Source organism: Apus apus, chromosome 3 (assembly GCF_020740795.1).
Source record: "Apus apus isolate bApuApu2 chromosome 3, bApuApu2.pri.cur, whole genome shotgun sequence".
Lineage (NCBI taxonomy): Eukaryota > Metazoa > Chordata > Aves > Apodiformes > Apodidae > Apus > Apus apus.
In genome coordinates this window covers 18,418,127-18,442,532 of record NC_067284.1, presented here as the reverse complement: position 1 = coordinate 18,442,532, position 24,406 = coordinate 18,418,127, and the positions used below count along the sequence as shown (strand labels likewise).

Sequence of the window (24,406 nt, the reverse complement as noted above, 5' to 3'; positions counted from 1 at the left end):
ATAAACTGATTAATTCGTAAACTAAACCTTGGTCTCAGGAACAATTTGTGAGCGTGGTGAGGGGGTGTTCTAACCTACGCTCTAAGATACGGTCCCACAGGGCCATTCCCCTGTGAGAGGTGAGTGCCATGTGTGACCCTTGGGCTCATTCACAAACCTCTCCACACTGGGGGGAAGTCTTGTAAACTCCTGACAGCCGGTAGCCCCGATACCAGCCCATGACACATGTCAACTAGCCCTACACATGACAGCTACATGCATTCTTCTTTCTTTCAGGTTAATCTGAAAAGAAACAAAACTGGACAGATCTGTGAGGTTTATTTCAAGTCCAGCAGGGAAGTTGGACGAGAAGAGTTCAAGGACACAGAGGTCTACCTACTGTCCCTACCAGGATCTCATTCTTTACAAACCTCAGAGCATACAGTCTATGACTGAGTCTCTCACATCCCCACAGAAATAGAGAATGGTATTAAATCAGCAATATTGAAAAGCCTGTGAAGGCCTCACCAGAAATCTTTGCACAACATAGGAATCTTGACTGAAATGGATTGAAGCAAAATCCTTACGTGCCCCTCTTCACTAGTCACAAATACAGATTACAGAGAAAGGAAGGGAGGCAAGTAAAACCAGCCTAACACCTTAATGATTATAGCAACAAACAGATCAAAAGAACAGCATGCTCTCCTAAAAAGCAAACCAAAAAAACAAAAATCAAACCACCCACATCAATCACAAAACCATTCTGAACTTTTATGCACCAAAACAATTTGCATGTATTTTTCAGTTTCGGAGAGCATGACATGGAGCTACCTTTCCTCTCATTTCAGATTAAAATGGGAAATAGAAATTGCAGTTTTGTTAAAATATTCAAAATCAGTCTTGCTTTTAAAATTAAGAAACCACAATCTGATGCAGGGACTTCCACATATATTCATTTAGAGGTAATTACCTTACCGTGTATTTAGCATATACTCAGACATCATTCCAGCCTGAAAAAATACTCAAAGAAACCAAATACAGGTACATATATTTTCAAGCCCTAATCAACATTTTTCATTTCCCATCTCTGCATTTCCACAGATTTGTTCTATTGTACATATACAAAATCTTAAGATTTGTCCCTGAAAGACCTTAAATCAACCCAGTACAAGCCTTTGAGCAGAATCACTTTCTTTTTCTGCCAAGAATCTGGAGTTTCTTTTCTGGCTGCCAATAATTTTTCTGTTCCTGAATATAAAGACGCAAATCCGTGTTGTTTCTCCATTCAGATTTGTCTTTAAAAATTCCACGGGGACTTCAGGGGAAAACTTTCCATTCAGTTTGTCTCTGGAGTTTCCTGAACTGACAGTTCACACTGTGTGTCTTTTATACTCTTCATTTTTTATCCTTTTCCTCCCCCACTTGGAAGAGCTCAGCAAGTTCACAGTATTTTTTTTTCCATCAATATTTTCTTAAAATCTCCTTAATTTCCTTAATCCTTTCCAGATATTTTCCATTAAATTTATTTTGTCCTCCAACTTTCAGTCCTGCTCATTTCCTATCCTAACCAAGTCATACTACATGGTCAGTTCACATAGCTCTAACCATATATCCAAGCTACAGAGCAGCGAGGCCCCACTGAAGAACACCACGGACTAACACACACCTCTCTACAGGAGAGAAAAACATTAAGCATAAGTGAAAACAAGGCCCCTAGAAGTATCAGAAAATAGATCTTTGTTAGCAGTAGAGCTTGTCTCCCAGGTTGTAGCATCACCAAACACCCCTCAGTTTGGATGTTTGCTGAGACTTTAAGAGCATGCAAACTTCAATAAGGCTGATCGTGAAAGGCAGCTGATACTTTTCACTTTCAACAGGGAAAGTAGGTGGTAAATACCCTCAGAAGAGCCCTTTCCTGGGGTCGGAGGGGAGGCTCTGCAATGGTCACCAGAAGGGCCAGGGTCCCCAGAAGTCAACATGGCAGATTTGCAGCCATGAACATGAGTGGCTGTGGGCTCTTCACGAGTGTCAGGACTTCTCAGCGAAGAGCAAACAAGTTTGGTCACTCCTGTTCTTGCAAACCTACCTATCTGCTAAGTCACACTCCTCCTGTGAGTGGCAACAGAGACAACCACTAGAACAGGTGCTGTATGCCTGCATGGCACCTGTGGGAGGATGGCATCACAACAGAAGCACAAGAGGGAGCTTTTATAGCAGCCTTTATAATAACATGGCATTAGGTCTTGTAATAAGCACGTCCCTTCCACTCATCCAGCAGTACAAGTGAGCAGCACAATCTAACTCAGTGAAAGGCTGGAACACAATAAAACAGACCAGCTTGTGATGGCACAATCTGGAAACATGCTTCACTGCAAAAAGAGACACTCCTAAAAAACGTGGGGTTCTGCATTTGCAGAGGAAGTGTCGTATTTCACAGAGGAGAAAACAAAGCACAGAACCTGTCAAAACCAGGATTAGAGCCTACCTTTCTGCCGAATTATTTTAACAGATGAACAGCAAAAAAATCCTTTTAACCACAGCGAGAACAAGACTAGATCCTCTTGTGGAGTCAGTGTTGCAAACATAAGGCTTAAGAGGACACAGCTTCCCTCTTCTCTCCTTTTGGAGAATTAAATAAGGTGTAATTTAGCTATCACATTACACTATCTAAAATAAGCAAGTCCTCAGCTTCTCTTCCAAGGTATGCTGTAGCTACCGACTGCAACACTTAGTTGAAGTTTGCTTATTATGCAAAGTAGTTGCTACAAAAGCATATTTCCATGGGATTCATGCTAACACCCTTAAAACCAAAGGCAAAAAAGAAGGAAACAAAAGCCTAACTGTAGCTAAGTAGGTCTTGGATGGAGCCCAGAGCTGACAAGAACCAGAAGTTTCACACAAGAATAAAAGAAGCTTCAGCTTTTGCACTGTTTAATTAAAAGTGCTTTTTAAGAGAATGAGGTTACCAAAAAGGTTTTTTAAAAAGAGAACCTAATTTTGAAGAAAGCTTGAATCAAAGAAAAAGCATTAAGCTTTAAAATCTTTTGTTTGCATATGAATGCATAATATTTGTACTACAGATGTTCCACACTTGTTTGCATTTTGCAGGACAGTGGCTTTTACATATTTTCATCTAAGTCATCAGATTCAGAAAATTCAAATCTAGAATTGGGTCTCCCATTTCAGGGGGAGCTATGACTGAAGTCCATATAATGTGTTTTTTTCCCTTCCTTCAGTCAAAGCAAACACTTTTTTTTTTCTTCTTCCTTCTTCTTCTATTTAGATATTGGTATTCAAAGCATAATAACTTGTCTTAGGTCTTTACATTCTCCTACACTGAATTAGAATCAGTAAGATTTACTGCATAAAAAAGAACTCAACTTTTGTGTAAGAATCAAGGACAATTGCTGCTCTCTTTCACTGTACCATCAAAGAAGTGTTTACACTTAAAATCAACAGTATATTACTTTTCCCCCTTTGGATCACAAGTCAGTCACTTCTCTTTCCCTTCACCTCTCCTTTCCCTCTCTAGCAGCTCTTTGAAAGTTCTAATACAGTGTTTTTCTTGTAAACCTTGAGGTCAGACTAGCAGCAACAGCTCTGCCCAAGGACTCCCCACACATTCTTTCTTCCCACAGTCACTCTGTATATTACCAAAACTGAATGTTAGAAAATTACCTAGAAGGACCATGTAATAAAAAAATGTATCTTAAAAAAAAATAAAAAGGAAAAAAATTCTGCTTCACACTTCCTGGTTAAGAGTTTAGAAGGAGAAAATTACAATAATTAAACTTAAGCACAGAAATAAGGAAACATGATAATAAGAACTATCTTCCTCATAAAAAAACCCACAAATGTTATATGTAGCACTTTGAGTTTAACATGCAAGAATATATTGTCCTGGGTGATACCAAGAATCAGCTGGAGCAACTCACTTTTGCATCTTGGCAGAAGCACCCTTCAAGGAAAAAAAAATAAAAAAGCCCATACCTACAATCAGCAGTTTTATACAGATGACTTGCTGTGGTAGCTATCCAGGACCCAATCCAAAGCTCATTACTGGTACCAAGCTTTTGAAACAGCCCTGTACATTTTTTTTCACAATGGGAAAGCTCTATATTTAATTGATAGACTGTAAAGAATCTTAAACTCTTTGAAGTCTGTGATTAACAAAAGAAAAGGACATAACATTTGCCTTTGGCTTGGGAAGCTGTACCTGGGGGAAAAAACCCTCTGTGATCTAGAAATAATGCAATTTGTACAGTGCTCAGTATGGTGCAAGTACATCAGAGGATACCTTGACAATTAAAGTTCTGGAGGTAGCAAAATTACTGGTTGCTCCTTATTACCAACACAATTAAATTATTATGACTTTACAAACCACCCTTTCAAAGAGAAGCATGACTGGTGCTCAAGAAATGAAAAATTTTAATTAAAACAATCTTATCTGAATTTATTTTAGCATAATTTTGCTAATGCAATCAAATACCATTAACTGAAGAATTTACTACCAAATAAATTACAAAAATATACAAAATCCAGTAAGGTCACAATTTTATTGGTTTAGAACTTCATAATCTTTGCAGAATAAACTGTTCCAGCTCTTCAGACAAGTGGGCATTTTTGAAGAAATTAGCATTTTCAGTAGCATTTTGGGCCACAGCACAGCTGATCCACACAAAAAAAGTGTTTTGCTTACTTAGTTTTCAATGGGGTCAAGCCACTGAATTAGTTTAAATAAATATTAATGTCAGCACAAGTAAAAGGGCAGGAAAGCATGACCAAGGAAGAAAGTATGAAAAAGCCTCCAACAGTTCCAACTAACACTGATGAAACTAAAGATGGAATTTCACTATTAAATGCACAAATAAGTAATGCTAAATATAGCGAAGTTTTTCCAATTGACACAAAATAATTATTCCAAACATAAAGCAAAACTAAGTAAGAACAATACAAAAAAATCACAACCTCAAACACCACAAATTCAGGATGTTACCTCCTTTCAGGAGGTTGTCCTTCCTCCACAGCACAGCCTACAATCAGTGTTGTCACACAGTAGAGAATGTAACTGCTCCATCAGAAATCTCTCTGCCAAGGGAACCATGTGTATTAGGAAATGCTACCCTCTATCGTTTTGACTAGTCTGAACAGCTATTGCCTCCTTAAAACAATCACTTTAGAAGCCTAACTCTGCTTTTCTTAGAAATAACTACACAAATCTTAAGTCAAAACCCCACAAAACTTAAGCGCTGGTGGTTGTTACGGCACAGCCAGACCTCAACCTTCTTTCCACTCATCAGCTTACTCCTTGGCTACAGCACTCTAATGGGACCCTGTGACTCCAAGTCCTTTTTCCAAAAGGAAGACAAGCCAGAACCTGAAAAATAATTATTGCTTCAAATAATTTACCTTTTTTTAGCCCTGCCACTTTGAATTCTTTTGTTGTTCATTTTGTAGAAGTACTACTTCAAATCCTTACATGATCTTTTACCATTCTCCTGTTGTCTTCCCACTTCCATTACTTTCCAGAGCCTGATATTTAACTTCTCAGAGGAGCCGTTATTTCAAATATTTTACATTTAAATGCCTTTGCTAAAAAGCTGAAGCAGTAGAATCTGAAGAAATAAAAATGCTACTGCGAAAGGAGATAGGAGGTGATCTTTGAATTCAACTGTATTATGAAAAATGTTTTAAAAGAGCACAAAAGGTGTCCCCTTCCATAAATTAAAAAAAGGGGGTGGAACAATATCCTTTTGATCAAAGTCACTGCTAAGAAAAGCTGCAAAACTGCACTTCATGAGTATTTTGATCATGCCAGCAGGGTATCAGATTTAAAAAGATATTTTTTTTCAGCTTATTCTGCATTTAAAATGAAAAGCTCTACTTAGCTAACAGCAAATAGAATGAAATAAACAAGTAGAGTAAGAGGAAGAAAAAGATTGCCAAGACAAAACACAAAGAATAATACAGTGTGGAGGGCAAGGGAACAGCAGGGAACAGCAACAGGAAAACATAAGTTAGCTACCTTTGTATCTTTAATCCAATTAATTTAGAGATGGAGTTAATCAGTTTTGACACCTCTGAATTTCTTAGAAAATAAACTGAAGTGCCCTACTGGGCTGGACACAAGAACTGAGTGAATCTTAGAAAACAAGAACAAAACACTTAAGGATGATTTTTATTAAATACACTACTGATGTATCAACCCAAAATTGTCTACACTGTGACCTGTACATAACACCACCTTCAAACAAACGGCATGACAGGACTGTTTTAGTCACCACTTAAGGATGAAAGTATTGTCATGTATTATTGCTACTATTTAAGTTTCCTTCAAGCCTGCAGTGCAGCTAAAGCATATTGAAAGGCCCTTCTGACCTCAGTCAGAACACAAGACACTGATGACATGATATAATGCTATTATTTGCTTACTGACACCACAATGTAAAATATGAAATACAAGTTGTCAGAAATACAATCAGAGTTCACAATATTCCATCCTTATCCTCCAGATGATTTCCAAGGCAGAGAGAGTAAACAGCCTTCTCCCAGCTTTCTTAGTTTCCACAGCTGAGAGTGTAGGATGTTTACAGTACCTGTCACTCAGACCTCTTGAAAACAGACCAAATGTCAGCAGACCTAGTACAGACTTCTTCACTGACAGCAGGAAACATGCAAACATCAAGTAAAGCGAGGTAAAAACCCCATACCCATGACTATTTTATCCCATATGAATCAAAATCAATGTTAAGTCCTTTGTGCACAAGCTGGGAGGTGTAGGAAAGAAGTTCACACTAAAGCTGAGCTTCAGCATCTCCAGAAGACAGCCACTGCTATCACCACTGTGGTGTTACAAGGCTTCCTGTCAGTTCACTCCAAAGCCCTTGTGAGTCTCTTGAAGTTGTGCCTGCAGAAAAGGAGAGTTCACTGTTTTAATGAGTGGACAAAAACACATTAACAAACGATCATATTCCATTTGCATTCCACAAGTAAAAGCAGTCTGAAGGATGGGCAGTTTTTAGCACAATTTAAAAGCAAAATCCTAGACTGATGGCTTAGAGGAATACCTACAGTATTTGGTTTATTTTTAATTATCAAAGGAATGATGGTTCCGGGGCACCTTTGGATACTGTAAGAAAAAAAATGCTTTTCAATACATGGTTTGGTAAATTTTAGTCCAGTTATACAACAACAGATGACTGTTAATAGCAGTCTAGATGTTTGAGATTAGATGTTTCTCTCAGAAACAGATCAAGTATTCAATTTTCTTAAATATATGGTCTCTGGGTGGAAGGGAAAAACAAACAAAAAACAAAGAATTTAATTATACATAAAAAAGTTTTGCTCATGTAGAAGCCAAAATTCTCAGAAGAGAAAAAAATTTTCCCCTTAAACAGGTTTTAGAAACAATGTAAGAAACACATTGGGACTAGATTAATAGTTTCTACTTTAAAAACCCAAAGAATGTGCAGGAAAACACATGCAAGTGACTGCGGACCTGACTCATCTTGCCAAATCACAATAACCTACTTTAAGAAAAGTCAATTTGCTGCTGAAAAGGCAGAACAGCTTTACCTGAGAGCTTAACCCATAGAAGGGTGCCTCATTACTGGTACTTTTCTCACAATTATATTAAAATAATTTATAGCACAGTATATTGGTCAGAAGAAAAGGCTGTTCTTTGGGCACAAAGTATGAGCCAGTTGGACGAAAGTTACTGTACAATTTTCTTCTCTACTGTTAATTGCAACCCATTCCAGTGCTTCTGGAAATCAGGCTTCATATCTCAAAGCCCAGTTCTTGCAGTCACAAAAATACCTACTGGGGATCCCTTTGGTCAAGGCAAAGAACTACAACACCAGCAGCCAGACAGAGGGGGACTATGAAATTGCATGCCCCACTTTACCATACATAAGAAGGCCTAGAGTTTTGCAAGAGCCTGAAAAGATAAAGTCAATATGAAGGTAAAGATCACCTTCACCTTCCAGTCTGCTACAAAGTAATATGAACTGCAAGGGCAAAGATGGCAAAACTGCAAGAATTAAAAGGTTTCTTTCTCAAGCTGTTTTTAAAACATATCTCTGGTCAGCAGCAAATCAACTTGCACTAGTTCTGCGCTCAGAACTAGAACTTCTAAAAAAACTCCACCAATGTTACACATTGACTGAGGCTGCAGATTGGACCCCACTAAGCCACACAGTGGAAGAGGGAAATCCCTGTCCTTTAATCAAGTTGCCAAGCTAGTCAGAGTGCCAGGTAACTCTGCAAGCAACAGAACAGCCTGGTGCTGGCTCAACAATGAATCCAGCAGTAGAAACAAAAGCATAAACTGCAGAAACTAAGTCATGGAGCTGCACTCTCAAAGCAAGAAAGAGTAAATAATAGAATAATCCAAGTGTGAACATGTCAGGAGGTCATCTAGTCCTAGCCACTGCTGAAGGCAGCTCCACTCTCACAGGTACAACCTCCTATTTCCCATTCAAGGTTTCCCGGGTTAGATATGACTTGCAGAAGGCATTTCAACATTTTAAAAGGGAAGGTGGAAAAGTAATTCTGTGGTAGACTGACTGAATTTACCACAGTACTCTCAACCCTTGGCAGACAGTGGGAGAAGAACAGCCACCGTATAGAAGCCAAAAAATGGAATAGAGGAGCCTGAAATACAAAAGCAAGCAGACTGTACATAGGTAATTGCCCCACCTTTGAAAGAAAAGCGTTTTAAATAGTTTATCATTATATAAACTGCCACCAGATGTCAGTAAAGCCTAGAGAATTACTAGTTCAACCTTCCACTCCAGGCTTACTTATTTAAAGCCAACATCACGACTCCCACCCCCAACTATTCCGATACACAAATCCTGCCCTGCCCTCAGTCCTAAATTGAAAGAGTCACACAAAATAGAAAGTCTCACTTTCGTCCTGAGAAGCAAGCCTTGAGGCCTGCCATATGATCTCATTTGCATATTATCAACATGCAAAAAAACAAAAACAAAGCTGTAGGAATAGGCATCAGTTTCTATACTGCAGGACATCAAGAAAGAGTTTGATATTAAATAATCTCTAATTAAGGTTCAACGCTCTCCTTCCTCTCACACTCATCAGCCTCTTGAGCCATAGCATGCGTTCTTGTCCCCCATGTCTGCATTTCCTCTATTCCTAAATAGCTCTAGTCTCCTTAGATTATGCTTCAAAGTGTTGGGGAATATTTAGCAATGATGTTACTAAACTAAAGATAGCTTTTCTGCAAAACAAGCATTAGCATGATTGTCCTTGTGCTACAGCAGAGACTCCTTCCACCTTCTCCCTGTTTCTTTGAGTTTTTTACAGGAGTTGTAAGGAAAGTGCCTCTGTAGCAACCCCAACTGAGGTAATTTCACTTAGAAAATTCGAACAGTTGCATTAATCTCATTTATTCATGCAAATATAAAAATTCTACAATTTCTTAATGGTCCAAATTAGATTCAGCAAGACAGACATGTCACAAAAAAGTTCTGCTGCTCAATGTCCAAATTCAGTTACACACTTTGCTAATAAAGCTACTAACTAGAAAAGTTTCACAGGCTACTTAAATAAAGAGCAGGACTTACTCTAGAGTGTTAACGCACAGAATGAAAACCATCAAAATCCAAAGAAAACCACTTCTCCGTCCTAAACATAATCTAGTTTTAAGCCTACCACAGTCTTAGATTCCCCCTGCATAATTTTGTATCTTGAATCAAGTGAATCTGGAAGGGCAACAAAAAAAACCCAACAACCAGATACACAGAGGCATTGAAGCATTTATGTTTTCTTAATGTAGATGCTGGACAACTTGGATATTAATATAGAAAAGAGACACAGAAAGCAGAGAGACAGACAGCATCCTAGAAGATTTACCTTACATCATTCTGGAGGGGAGATGAAGTACAAACTACCTAGTTGAGCAGCAGCAACTGCAAAAAAATGAATCTGAAGTAAATCGCTTCTCACCAAACCCCCAATCCATCTAACAAAGTATAAGAATTATGTCTAAAGGAAGAGTGCCTCTAATCTCATACATAAACTGGGTCCTGGAACCTCCCCCTCTGATTCAGATGAGCTACGTAGTCTCGGAAGTTTCTCTCCAAGGAGTCTGATCAAGGCCTCTGAAGTGAAACAAGTTCTGTTGCAAACCTGACTAAGTGCATCATTAAAACCTACAAGCATGTTTCACCTTGCTTTTGAGTTTCATCACAAAACCTTTGCACAATTCCTATTTTCATCCATACAACTGCAAGTCTTTGTCAGGTTAAAACAAGAGGTAATTTACATGCACTCTATAAACTGGAATTTTTAATTCATGAGTCTTGGCTCTAATTGTAACAAAGACCCTTGAGGCTCATAGTTTCTCTCTGTTAGCTTCTCTCCCTCAAATTTTCTACACGTAAACACTTGTTTCTACAACAGCTCTTCTGCAAGTAATTTTTCCTCCACTTTTTGCACATTCAGAACATGCAAAAAACAACCCCAAGTGCCTCTGTTTTACATGTGCTCCTTGCTCAGTCCAAGTTTGATATGCCCAGGTGACAAGTACTATTCCAGTCACGCTGTCTTCAGGAAATCTCAGGAACATTACTAGCATCAAGAGTACATGACTGAACAGCCAGCTTGCACACTATGCAGGAATAATAGAATAGCAGCCCCCTCTTCCCTACGAAATGCAACTTCTTAAAAATCAAGTTTTAAGAAAGGAAAGAAAAATTTCAACTTCTGCAGCAGCAGAACTGCAGAGCTGCGCTTAGAAGTTTACTTAAGATTTCCCATCAGCAGCAAAATTTAAGTACAAAGCAGCTTACAGTCAGTTACTATTCAGCGCACCTTCATTTCCTAATATCTCTAAATTACAAGTTCACACCTGAGCATCAAAGGGGTTTTTGCACCCTTCTCTAAATTACCTAAACTATGTTCAGCTAGCCTCTAACATGTTCTCTACGCCCACCAGGCAGCTAGATCTGCTGCTGAATGAATTGCACCAAATGGCATTCAAGCTTCGAGACTTGTTAATGGTATGAGGTTCAACAAGGCCAAGTGCCGGGTCCTGCACTTGGGCCACAACAACCCCAGGCAACACTCCAGGCTTGGGGAAGTGTGGCTGGAAAGTGTCTGGCAGAAAAGGACCTGGGGGTTCTAATTGACAAGCAGCTGAATATGAGCCAGCAGTGTGCCCAGATGGCCAAGAAAGCCAATGGCATCCTGGCTTATATTAGAAATAGTGTGACCAGAAGAAGTAGAGAGGTGATCGTCTCCCTGTACTCAGCACTGGCGAGGCCACATCTGGAGTATTGTGTCCAGTTTGGGGCACCTCAATTCAAGAGAGATATCGAGGTGCTGGAGCAAGTACAGAGGAGGGCAACGAAGCTGGTGAAGGGCCTAGTGAATAAATCTTATGAAGAACACTTGAAGGAGCTGGGAATGTTTAGTTTGAGAAAGAGGAGGCTGAGGGGAGAGCTCATCAGTCTCTCCAACTACCTGAAAAGACATTGTAGAGAGGCTGGTGCTGGTCTCTCTTCAGAGGTAATTAGCGATAGAACAAGAGGGTATGGCTTCAAGCTGCAACAGGGGAGGTTCAGACTAGACATCAGGAAATTTTTTTTCACAGAAGTAGCAGTTAGACACTGGAATAGGCTGCCCAGGGAGGTATTTGAGTCACCATCCCTGGATGCATTTAAGGGTCATTTGGATATGGTGTTGGTGGATGTGGTTTAGGGGAGAACTTTGTAGAGTAGGGATGATGGTTGGACTCAGTGATCCCAAGGGTCCTTTCCAACCTGAATAGTTCTATGATTCGATGATTCTACTTTAATAGAGGCTGGCATTTCAACAGTTACAAGGCAGCATTTGCATGACCGAGCAGATGGAGTATGATGGATGCATCTTTTTTCCCCTCTATGGAAAAAAGTTCTAGATAGAGATGCTTTTAAGGAATGTTGTCATTTTTATGTGAAAAAGTAGGAATGAGGTTTGGCACAATGCTTGAAAGACTCGTACAGTCAGTTTTCCTTGCTGCTGTTGGTTTAAGAGTGCTATTAAATTCACAGAGCAAGAATTAAGCAATGCAGGAACCACTTCCTATTGCTAACACTTATGGTTACCATAACCATGTTAAAATAGTTTTGTTGGCTCAATTTGGTTTAATACCATCCCTTTTTTAAGGATTTAAAAATAAATTTTATAGAAATGTGTGCATTATTAGGGAATTTCCATCCTTTAGCTATTTTCCCCATCTTAGATCCTTCAGTCTCCTCACCCCTTTATTCACTACCCAGATTTTCATTTAATCTCTAAGCACAGTAGTGGCCTCAAGTTTCACTTTTCTATTTCCATTCTAGACCTTCTTCAGGCTGACTCAGCTAATAGTGTTCTTGCCAAAGTCCAAAGATATTTGCACCTTTCCATGTATTTTGAATTGTCATAGATCTTTTCTGTGATGGTCCAGACCTAGCTGTCTTATTCAGCTACTCTTTTTTTTTCCCCCCTTTTTTTTTTCCCATTCCCCCTCTCCCCCCCCCCAGTCTCTATCAGAAGATCCTCCATTTGTTTTTAAACTGGAGATCCTGAAGAGCTCATCTGGACAACCAGTCTGTGGGTGACCTACTTTGCAATTTAAAAAAAAAAACACCACCTTTGTGAACATGGTCTGGAAAACTGCCTCTACTCCAATGATGTGTCCATCATTACAGATGAAATCTTTCATCATCTCTCCATCACTTCTAGAAAAATACACTTGCCAACTCAAACACATCATTAATGCTTGCAACTCCACAGACCCAGCCAAACACCCAGTCTTACAGATTCTTTTATGCATGAAATCTGAATTTCAGCCTTTTCAACTGATCCTTACGTTTCTGTCTCATCCAGTGACTTTTCCTCTTCCAGGTTCATTTTTACACAACCTTCAATGAAGAAAAGGCAAAAATCTTGCTGTGACTGTAATACATTCAGAAAACTACTGCCAGAAGGAACAGTCTAAGACAACATCCCTTGGAATCCCCTTAAGGCTACCCCTTACTCAGTTCAATCAAACAGCAGGTACTGTCATGATCTAGGCCTATCAAAGTCTAGAATCGTCTTTCCCCTATGAAGCCATCTTATTTACCTCCAATTATCACACGCTGTCAGCCTCTACTCCCCACCTTACAGTTTCATTTGTGCTTTCCTCTACATTGCATCTTAACAGAAACGCAATTTCCAACTCCACAGCCTCCCTCACAATCCTCCCTTCTTCACATTGCCTACAAAGAAGATTTCAGCAACGAACTGGTGTTACTCGCTTACCAGCCCCACCAGTGCTGCCTTGCCCCACGATCACTCCTGTGCATCTCTCCTTTGCAATCCAGAACTACATGAGGGATCTCACAGAAAACACAGTGCTCAGCACCACTGTGTGTTGCAGTCACATTGAATATCTGACTGACCATTTATAAAGTCACTTAACCCATTTTAGGCTCAGCTTGCCAAATCAGCAACACCAAAGAAAAAATGTGAGAGCAATAATAGGTATTGCTTGAAGCTGCAACCCTGAAACTGAAAAAGGATTTAAACTCACCACTTGAACATACAGTAACAAAACTCATCTGAACATACTTTCTTTTCTCCTAAATAGGCAGTAGGCTTAAAACTTCTTTATTAGTACTTTAGTGAGGCTCATCACTACAGTACATGAGCAACCCAAGATCAAGTTGCTCATCTGTATTAAACAACAGTTGCTGCAGGATAAAAACAAGCAGGGCTTCAGTTTTACAGGAACTCAGCTGAGGTTTCTGCTTGGCAAAGATGATGTATTTGAAATAAGGTATTGGTCTGGGTGTCATTTGATCTGCCTCTTCCCAATTCACAGATTTCAGGTAAATTCAATAGCTCCTCCTCCCCACCATCACAACACAAAGCTTCTCTCTCCATGTGCTAGCAAGATTAAGTATAACATTTAAATTTCATCAAACCTCACTTTGTTTTCTCACTCCTTCCCCTGAATTAGCAGATTACTGCTGAAGCAGGCAACGAACACAAGGCTTCTCCCACTCGTTAACATCACGAACACGCTGTGGCATGAAGCCAGGCTCTGTTTTCCTGCAGAGGATATAGCTTCTGTGCATGTGAACTATCTCCAGTGAGAGCTTAATGCATCAGCCCATTTCCTCAGTTGGAAGGGAGTCTCCCAACTCATGCGCTCAACAAACAGAATCCTGGAGCCAACCCATGGATAGTGTTTACAGAAACAGCAATCTCAGTGATAGGAGAGTTTTGGATACTTCGGAAGAAAAATAGTTTGAAGAAAAAAAAAAACAAACCCAAACAGTATTTTTTTTCCATGCAAAAGTAGAAACTAACTAAAAAAATGTATCAGTGTTTAATGCTTATTTTGTAAAGAGGCTTCTTTAAAAGCCAAATCTATTTTACTGTGGTAAAGGAAATCTTATGCTGAACAAAGGAACTGAAAGGTACCGATTTAGCAACAGTTCTGTATTTCCATCTCTTGATGCCTAACTTACATAGGCACACAAACAGCCCAAAGAGCACCAGTATAAAAAAAAGGAACACTTTTTTATTGTTGTTGCTTATGGTTTTTTGGGTTTGTTTTAAATGCACTGAAAAACTTTGTTTTCACAAAGTTTGGGCAGTATGAGGGCAGGGGTAGCTAAAGTATTTACAAGGGTTCTGCACCATCTGTAATTCACTGTATAGGCATTTTGAGAACCTTATTCAATTAGGATCAACCTGTCACCACGTAGCATGCTGCTAAGTATTAGTCTATTATTTTAAGTGAAACAACACAGTGATCAAAAATAGTACATGCCGTACTCCATACTTACACAAATAAATACAGACAACTAGAATCCAAGAGCAGAACATAAAAAAAAATAAAATCTAAGCTTGACAAAGTTTTTTGAAAACTCAAGTCCATCTGGTGATTGAGATGTTTTCAATCTCTCAGTTACTAACATAGGAATGAAGCAGAAAGCTGCTCCTGTCATGCACTTTGCCTATGAATCAAACATGTAACATTATATGGTCAGTGTGTAATACCAGGCAAGCAGGCATAAGAGAAAAAAACTCATGCTTTTTCTTGTTTCTACTTCAGCCTTACAACCCACCTGATGACTATGACAGACACTGGTAGGAAACAGGAGGCAAAGAAGCGTCAGTTAAGAGGCAACGCGGATATCCAGGCTCCATCAAAAAAGCAGGAAGGAAGAAACTCGAGGGTCAGCAACAGAAGATAAGGGCAGAGACAGGCTCCAGCATGAGAATTTTTGTAAGTAAATGGCCTGGCAATGGCAATAATATTTTAAAGAGTTTCCATGCCTCCTCCCCCATTGAGGCTGCTAAATTGCATCCTGTTGCCCTGCTCAGGGCTGTGAATCATTGTGCTAACCTGGACTGGTGCCACTCACCTCGGGAGATTCTCTCTGATACAGATATCAGCAGGCTACTTCTCACAAAAAGTGGTTTGCAAAAAACCCTTCTAGACCCAACCATCAGTCCGCGGATGGAAGCTTAATTTTCTTTTCTAAGTCTTACAACAACAGCAAATCTTAGAAGCACCATTGAAAAAAAAAAACATTAAAAAAAAACCAAAAAACAACTCCAAAATCCAAGTGATTACCTGCAGTTCTGCCTGTGCCTTTTCTGGATAAAGATGAGAGCAGGCAGCTAGTATTTCAGATTATTCAATGCAAGTGGCCTCTCCAGCTAACACCCCATATTAACTTCCTGATCAAGCTAAATGAAAGCCTGCCAAAGTATTAAAGAGAGAGAAAGGGATGTAAGCAGCTCGGGTACTTCCTTTCTGGAGATATTTTTGTCCTGCACTGCAATTCTGTGGGTCTTATCTGAACAACTGACATGTCAGTCAGGGTTCAGCAACATCCCAATTTTACCTCTGCGCTGAACACAAACTCAAAGAAAGGGCTGACAGCAGGTGCCACACAGGCTGTTTGTTGGGAGGCTATGCAAAATAATCAGAGCACCTTGTGATGGGATGAAAAAGCCATGATGTTTACTTTCTTTCCTATCCTGGTATGTTCCTAGCTAGAAGTACCCTGCTCTCTCCTCAAAGTTGCAGCAACCAACATTTGCTCACAGCCCCAGCAGGCTACACAAGCTACACTGGAGCTGATGCAGGACAGTATCAGAAACGAGTCTGTCATCACCCTTAGACACTTCAGCAGAGGTCAAAAAACAAATTTAAGAAGCGTGGTAACATATACACCCTCCTCGTAATAGAGAATCTGTCCTAGTGCTGTTGATACTAGTGCCAGGAAACTTTTTCTTGAGAGTCCAGTAACATGACACCTCCTGCCAACACGGGGGTAATGTCAAGAGATGCTAAAATGGGAACCAAAAAGGAAGTTAAAAGTTAAGTTTGGTTTTAATTTTTAAAGTAATAAAATCTTCCATTCTGAAATTATAAATGTGAAAATGAAGACAGAATTATGTTCAGTTTTACATCGTATGTCTTCAGGTCCTTTTAGAAAGGTAGAGAGTTAAGAAATTTTCTGCAGCAGAATGTACTGCAGCAATAGTAATTTGAAAGCATACACTTTGTTTTCTAAACCACAAATGTTTTACTCTTAAGTTTAAAGTACCTGGAAACAAAATAAGCTCTGATACACCACAGTAGAAAAACAAAATATACCAGTCTACAAGAATTACTTTGTTCAAGGTACATTAGTTACTTTTTTGGTTAGCTCAAAGAAACTTCCATGCCCCCAGCTAAAAGTTCTCTCCTAAGAGGAGAAAACTCGTTCCAGCAAATCAAAGCACAATACTAGCAACATAAAGCAAAATGTTGGCAAAACGCAATCAAATCAGAAAGATTATTTATTGCTTACAATAAAAACTAGAGGATTTATACTTTCAGATGTCCTTTTCAGTGAGCAACTGAAAATCAATGCAAACCATTTCTCAATGTATGATGTATGTCACAACTCTGATTTAGTTCATGATGCAATTTTTAGCACATGCTGTTTTCACTCACATACTTGACATGACAGAACAGATTTGCTGCAGCCATGAAACATCTTTAGAAAGTTAAAACCAACCTAATTTTAAAGCAAAAATATTTTATTTGTACATCAGAAGTTGAACTGCACAGGTTTTCTTAGGAGCTACTGAATCTCTAGCGAGATACATCACCGGTATCTAAAACAGCAGACGCTTCAGTAGATGCAGTTAGGACCATTTGCTGATGCTACAGCTGTCATGAAGGAGAATTCACTCCTGTGTACAACACTATCTTGTCACTAAACACACCCAGCAAGTGTAGCCTGCCACAGGTTTAGAAAGCTCTGTAAGAGAAGCATTGATAATGGTAAGACCAAGCCTAGTCATCCACGTCCATCCTAAAAGCCTGAAGACTGAGGGACTTTAAGCACCAGATATCCTTTCTAGAAACATTTAAAAATCTATTTTAGCTACACTTTGGCATGGAAGTCAAGACACGTGTTCAGTAGAGTTTACTGTCTACAAGTCAGACCATGTGCACCTGAAGGTGAGTACTCAGACAGGCACACATAAGCTGCAGTACTACTGTGCAAGCACCTTCATGAACATCAAACAGTCAGTTGGCAGCAGAAAAAAAACATGTATAACCACAGTAAAGTAGCAGACAGGCTCAGAACTGGGTCCAGCTGACACTATTGCAAGAAAGATGCTTTCCATACCTTTATTTTATGCTTGCAGCTTTTTGTCTGTGTCCTACTGAGAAACAGTTGCCCCTTCTTCCCCCCAACATACTTCTACTTGGCAGCATAAGGGCTAAACCAGCCTTAAATCAGTAACACTGAAAAAATATAAAAATCATTCAGAAATAACACTGTCCTCATAAGAAGCAAATGCAAAATGTCTGAGGCAAAAATGTGTTCAATTCCAAATTTCGATCATTCTAACTCTACAGTGAAACACTCACATTCTCCTTTTCCTAAAGTTACCAATTTCATTCAATTTAACACATGGAAAACCTGCAGATCTTCCTGTTGAGGAGGAGAAATGTTCAGATCAGAAAACTTGCATATTATTTTCAATATGATTTCACAGCTCCTTTACAATTGGATTTTCAACTCAGCACACTGACACACAAGGAAGTGTAAAAGACAAATAAGATCTTTTAACAAAGCTGGTATCTGCAGTCGGTTCCTCACAGGAACGGAACACTCAGCTTTCCAAGAGAGCACCAGATTATGGTCATGCAACATATCTTTGTGATAGAAACCAAAGAAAGAACAACAAGGCTTCTCTACAGATTTCCTCATACAAGACATGAACTCCCTCTTTGCAGATAGTTGCTATGGTGCAGACTTAAGGGGAAAAAGAGGGGAGATCAGACTTCTTGTTACAGGTTTCCAATATGCTCCACTTGATCCATCTTGAAATTGAAACCCTTTAGGTTCCTGTCTTTATGCTGCCTGATGGCAGAGGACAAATACAGTGTTAGCAAATATACAAAACTCCCACATGTTCTGCACGTGGATTAGATGACAGACAGGAGGAACAATTTAGTTTCAAAAAGAGTAAAAGCCATAGTAAATCCTGAGAGACTTACTCAAGGAAAAAGACAAAGACTCTGGGAATAAAATGCCAGATTATCTTTCAAGGCTGCCAACACTTCACAACAATGTAACCGTGCATGTAACTATAAAAAATAAAAATGCCATTTCACCATTCTTGAGCAAAATCCTGCTAATTCTGAGAACTTCTTACACAGTTTTTATCCAAACAGGTATGCCTACCTATTTATAGATTCAACAAGTTGACAAAAACATGTAAAATAGGAATCAACTCTTAATAAGATGCGTAAATCATCTAAAGACACAAACTTCCTCTACAGTCAACAAAGCCTACAGAAAGATTCAGCTCAGCCTACAGTAGACACTTGACACCATGGGTGTAATTAAAGTACCTAAGCATGTGCCATCAATTAATGCATACTGGGATGTCTCACCTTGCCCAGTTGCCTTTGTTGCAAACCCTGCAGGTCCCAAGTTGTATCCATCAGTATTATGCAATTTTAACCAATGCTCTAGAGATTCTAACTGGCACTAAGTTTAGGCAGAGGGCTGCTCAGCTGAATTGCTATGCAGGCCCCACTGACTCTACCAACTGAATCTTCACCTACTATGAAGTATAAAACTTTTGGTTTTTTTAATCAGTCATGAACACAATGCATCCTTTATTCTTTTGCCACCTGACAAGACAACTCACCTGTAGAACAGTCTTGGGCCATTCACTACTGGGTTTTTTAGATGCTGTGTAAGAGATTTGGCCTTTGCAGTCACTTATTTAGGGTCCCTGCTTCTGCAGAAGCAGAAACGTGTAATTTCATGCCTAGATTCACTATTCACTTGACAGAAGATTACACTAGAATCTTTTTGCCAAAGTCTTCTACATAATCTGCCTGCACAGAATCACAGAACTGTAGAATGGTTAAGGCTGGAAGGGACCTTAAAGATGATCAGGTTCTAACCTTTCTGCTGTGAGCATGGACACCTCACACTAGACCAGGCTGCCCAAGCTTCATCCAGCCTGGCCTTAAAAATATCCAGGGACAGGGCATCCACAGCCTTCCTAGGCAACCTATTCCAGTGCCTCACTATCCTCACAGTGAAGAATTTCTTCCTGATGTCTAACCTAAATCTACCCTTTTTCAGTTTAAAATCATTAACCTTTTTCCTATTACTGTCCCCTCTGGTGAAAAGCCCCTCCCCAGCTTTCCTGTAGGTCCGTTTCAGGTACTGGAAGGCTGCTGTAAGGTCTCCCCAGAGCCTTCTCTTCTCTAGGCTGATCAGGCCCAACTCTCTCAGCCTGTCTTCACACCAGAGGTGCTCCAGCCCTCTGATCATCTTAATGGCCCTTCTCTGGATGCTCTCTAATAGCTCCATGTCTCTCCTGTGCTGAAGGCTCCAGAGCTGTATTGCAGTACTCCAGTTGCAGTCTCACCAGAGTAGAAGGAGTAGAATCACCTTCCTCACCCTGCTGGCCACACTTCTGTTGATGCAGCCCAAGAAGTGTGGTTGGCCTTCCGGACGGCAGCTCATGTTGAGCTCCTCTTCTACTACCACCTACAAGTCCTTTTCCTTAGGACTGCTCTCTAACCATTCTCCCCTGAGCCTGTATTTGTGCCTGGGGTTGCATGGACCCAGCTGCTGGACCCTGCACTTGGCATTGTTGAACTTCATGAAGTTGGCACTGGCCCACCTCTCCAGCCTGTCAAAGATGGCACCCCTTCCCCTAAGCCAACTACTCCACACTCCTTCGTATTGTCAGCAAACTTGCTGAGGATACACTCAGTCCCACTGTCCATGTCTCCAACAAAGATATTGAACAGCAGTGGTCCCAATACTGACCCCTGAGGGACACCACTCATCACCTGCCTCCATTTGGACACTAAATCACTGACCACAACTCTCTGGGTGTGGCCATCCAGCCAATCACTTATCCAGTGAGTGGTCCATCTGTCAAATCCATGTATTGTCAGTTTGGAGACCAGGGTGACATGTGAGACAGTGGCAAATGGCTTGCACAAATTCAGGTAGGTAACACTTTTCTTTTGTATGGCACATAAAACCCATTCATACTGAACTGTTTTCTTTTTCTCAGTCAGTCTGGTTCTGCCATATAATGTGTTGTTACTGAAAATGCAGGCCAAGATAGAAGTGACTACAGTATCCAAGATAATTCCAATATTCAGGAACTTAAAAATGCAGTCTTCCTAAAATAAAATTTTCCTGCACAGAGATGCCTTAAAAAACCTCCAGAGGGAGATGCTGCCTAAATCTTGGCATCTAAATATCTTCAAACTGTCATCTTAGACATCATTACCAGCCACACTAGCATCTTGCAAAGCCTAAACTTTCTACTCTGTCAGGACAGGAATACAAAATTAAAAAATAAATAGGAGAAGAAACAAGGCCTATGACAAATTTCAAATTCCATGGCAGTTTTCTTGCTCTCTTTAGTCTCAATTTATTCACCTCCCACACCCAATTCTATTGTTCATCATCATCTACTGAACTTTGCTTACCTGCTTACTTTCTGAACAAAATGTGAAAATCCTATTTTCTCTTACCCTACGGTTTCTTGCCACCACATATACCTGGAAAGCTTAGCTAACCATTTGCTCCCTACTGCTAGAAAACAGCTGAAACCGAAACACATCTGATATGTATTTGTGCTACTATCACTTGAACTTTGAAGAAAAAAACAAACAAACAAACAAAAACCACTGGCAGGTATTACTGTAGATGTCTTTCCACTACTCTTCAGTTCTTCTGGGATTAGTTTCTACCAGAAGACCATTAATCTCCTGGCTGTTAACCCAGAAGCTCTCCGTATTGCATTCAGTCTACAGACCTTCACCAAGGCCAGACTTGGACAGTACAACTACTAACTTTTAAACACACTGGAGAAAGCATTGTCCCTTCGCTGTAACATTTTACAAGCACACATAGTTCTCCTTCCCCATTTATTTAACAAGCATCTGAATGATTCTGCTAATGTAGCTATAACCCAGTTCTCACAGCTCAAAGACGAGGGATGCTGTGCAAGGAAACCACCCTGCGCCCAGGGTGTCTACAGCTATACTCGTTACGCACAATTCACGCAGTAGTAAGAATATTTAAGAGAGTCACAAGGTTCCCATGGAGAGCAAGCCTAGATCTTGCCTGACTTAATTCTAAATCCACTGAAAACAGAGAAGAGCTTTTGCCAAGGCAATTTTGGCAATTATTTCCAGCAGTATCCCAGCTTGCCAAACTGCATTTCGGTTTTGCTGGACAGACTTACTTTACAGTATGTGCTGAAAAGTAGAAACATTTGTTGCTGTAGAGAAGCTGGCTTACTTTGAAGACCTGGAACAACTCTTAAAAGATGAATCAAAGACTGACTGACTTTGGAATTTGATCTGTTAACCTCCACTCATAGTGGTGGTATACCCTGATGTGTTAGAAGAAATCCACAGCTCAGCTACTGCAGGTCTGAGAGCAGACAACTCTAAACTCTCTAACAAGACTTTTAAATGCTTTTTTATATAGCCAAATTCTACTCCTTTCAAAAGTATCATCCAATAGAAGCCATAACATGACCCTGAAGATCCTCTTCAGGAGTCAAAGAGCACACTCCATTTTTTGACAAAACTGCCATTCTTTGCTCACTGTGTGGAGATAAAGCCTAAAGGCCTGATTTTCAGAAGATATTAAGCATTGCCACAGTTTAAGCAATCAGTATCTCCCTCAAAAAAAAAAGTTACAGCCCTTTAAGACACCTATAGTGAAAAGCTGATCCCTCCCACAAAGTTGCCCCCACCCTCACTTCCCACAGGGCTGGTCAGTGCTCTGCTTCCACCATATCACTGGAGCAGGCAGGAATGCTTTTGATTAGATGCTCAGAGGTACACTAGTGACATATTCTGCCTGACATGCTCAACTGCTTGAGTCAAAACCCAGAGTAATAAAATCAAAGTATTTCAAACACATTATCTGCAGCTCTTGTTTTCAAGGTTTTGGCACTGTTTCTCCCATGTTCATCCATCCCATGTCTGCTCATTTTCATTTTTTTTAATTTATTTTTTTTCTTTCAAACTGAGCAAGATGTTCCTTATTCACACCTCCCTCTATTCCCCATCTCCTAACACTGCCCACTACCTTGCAATAGGCCAGCACCTTTGCCTTCCCTTTTCAAACACAGAAGCTACATGCTAGGGCACAGCCATGGTCCAACTACCCTCAAAACATGTACCACTAGAGAAAATACCACCCAGGCTTTCACAGTAATTTTTTTTAACTCCTCACTGTTACAATAAAATTCATCCTGTAGGCATAGCATTTCATATAATTCTTTCTTTTGCCTTTTAAAAGCAGGTATTTTGCAACTCCATTAACCCATTATCCAATGGGCACATACAAGGCGTTTTTTCACAAACAGGCAGGTATAAACATAACCTAAATTTCTGAATTCTAAATGTGTGTGTATATATCTCTATATATATTGGTTGCATTCAAGAACAGTACCAACTTGCTTCCTAAGAGATATAAGCAGACTGCTACGTGACCTGTTCCCATCTTCCTTGTACCATTCCAATATTTAATTAACTTGTAAAGTAAGTGGGAATACTTCAGGTTTCCTCTAGATGAGCCAACAACTAAAAAGAAAATGAGAAGATACAGAATTAATGCCTACCTTGCTCCACCCCAGAAAAACATACCACTCAATGATGATTCTCCATCAATAATAATAGTTTTAAGTCCATTCAACAATTTTTAATCCCTCTGATTCATGGTATTTAGACTTTTTACAATGTCATTTTTTTTTTTCCATCAGGATGTTTGGGTTGCCAAATAAAATATCCTGAAATAAATCACAAAAGCTAGCATTTGTATCAGGCTAATAAGCTGCCTGACTTAAAAAGAAATAAAAATGAAATGATGACAGAGTAGATGAACTCCATTTCCCAGTAAGATTTACAGCACCTACTTACTTTGGTCCAAGTCCTATTTCATTACTTCTGACCCAAAACCATGTTGAGCTGACAGCCTATAAGCAGTCATGTGCTCTGTTCACGCAGCTAAACCCCAGGACAATTTAGGTTCCATCTGTGATCAGAAATACTGTAATTTTTTATTAGCAGCCCACAGAGTTTATCATATTACTCCTCTCTAACTCCTTGATACACATTATTGACATCTTCTAAGTTATGTCGTATTTTAATAGATGTTGTTAAACATCCTCCTGTCTTGCTAAAGTGGAAAGAAATTTGTTTCTGACTAAAATCTATATTTTTTTTACCACATACCTGACAAATCTTTCAAGTATTTTTGTCTTCAAGCACTGCTCTGACTTCTACCTGGTCATGGAGCACCAACATTGAAGTTATTTTTGTTTCTAGTAAAAAACCCCTTCCTTTCTCCAACTGTTCAGCTGCCGACCCTCCCTCCATCCATGTCATTTTCTTACTAATTTTATACATTCCTTCATTATCTGCTAATTTATATTCATAGAATAAAAACTGACAGCCATCTATTTACGGATTTCTGGTGGCAGGGGGAAGGGAAAGACTATTTTTAAGAGCCATTTCCACCTCTATTCTCAGACATTTTATCTTTGCTATATCCCTTGATTGTGAATTCTTCCACAACTAGTAAGATTTTGAAAGCCATTCCAAACTGCTCCACTTTTTCTTTTCATCTTTTATCTTTCGCCTTCTGTTGTTCAAAAGCTTTCTACCTTTTCAGTTTCTTCCTTTGAGAGAAAAAGATTGTATTCATCTGACCACATACAGACTTTTATAAGCCAAGATACTCATACCTGAGCTAGTTATCCTAGACCGACTGTGAAGATAAAGGACAGAAATAAGAAGGGAAACTGGGGACAAGTGATCCCATTCCTAAATACATATCTAAAATAAATCATATATTTT

The 24,406-nt window shown here is 39.6% G+C and overlaps 1 long non-coding RNA gene across 2 annotated transcripts in view; it reads right to left on the bottom strand.

The window, feature by feature from the left end:
- Positions 1-24,406, bottom strand: part of LOC127383078 (uncharacterized) — a 67,199-nt gene that overhangs the window by 25,403 nt on the left and 17,390 nt on the right. The window lies entirely within an intron of this gene.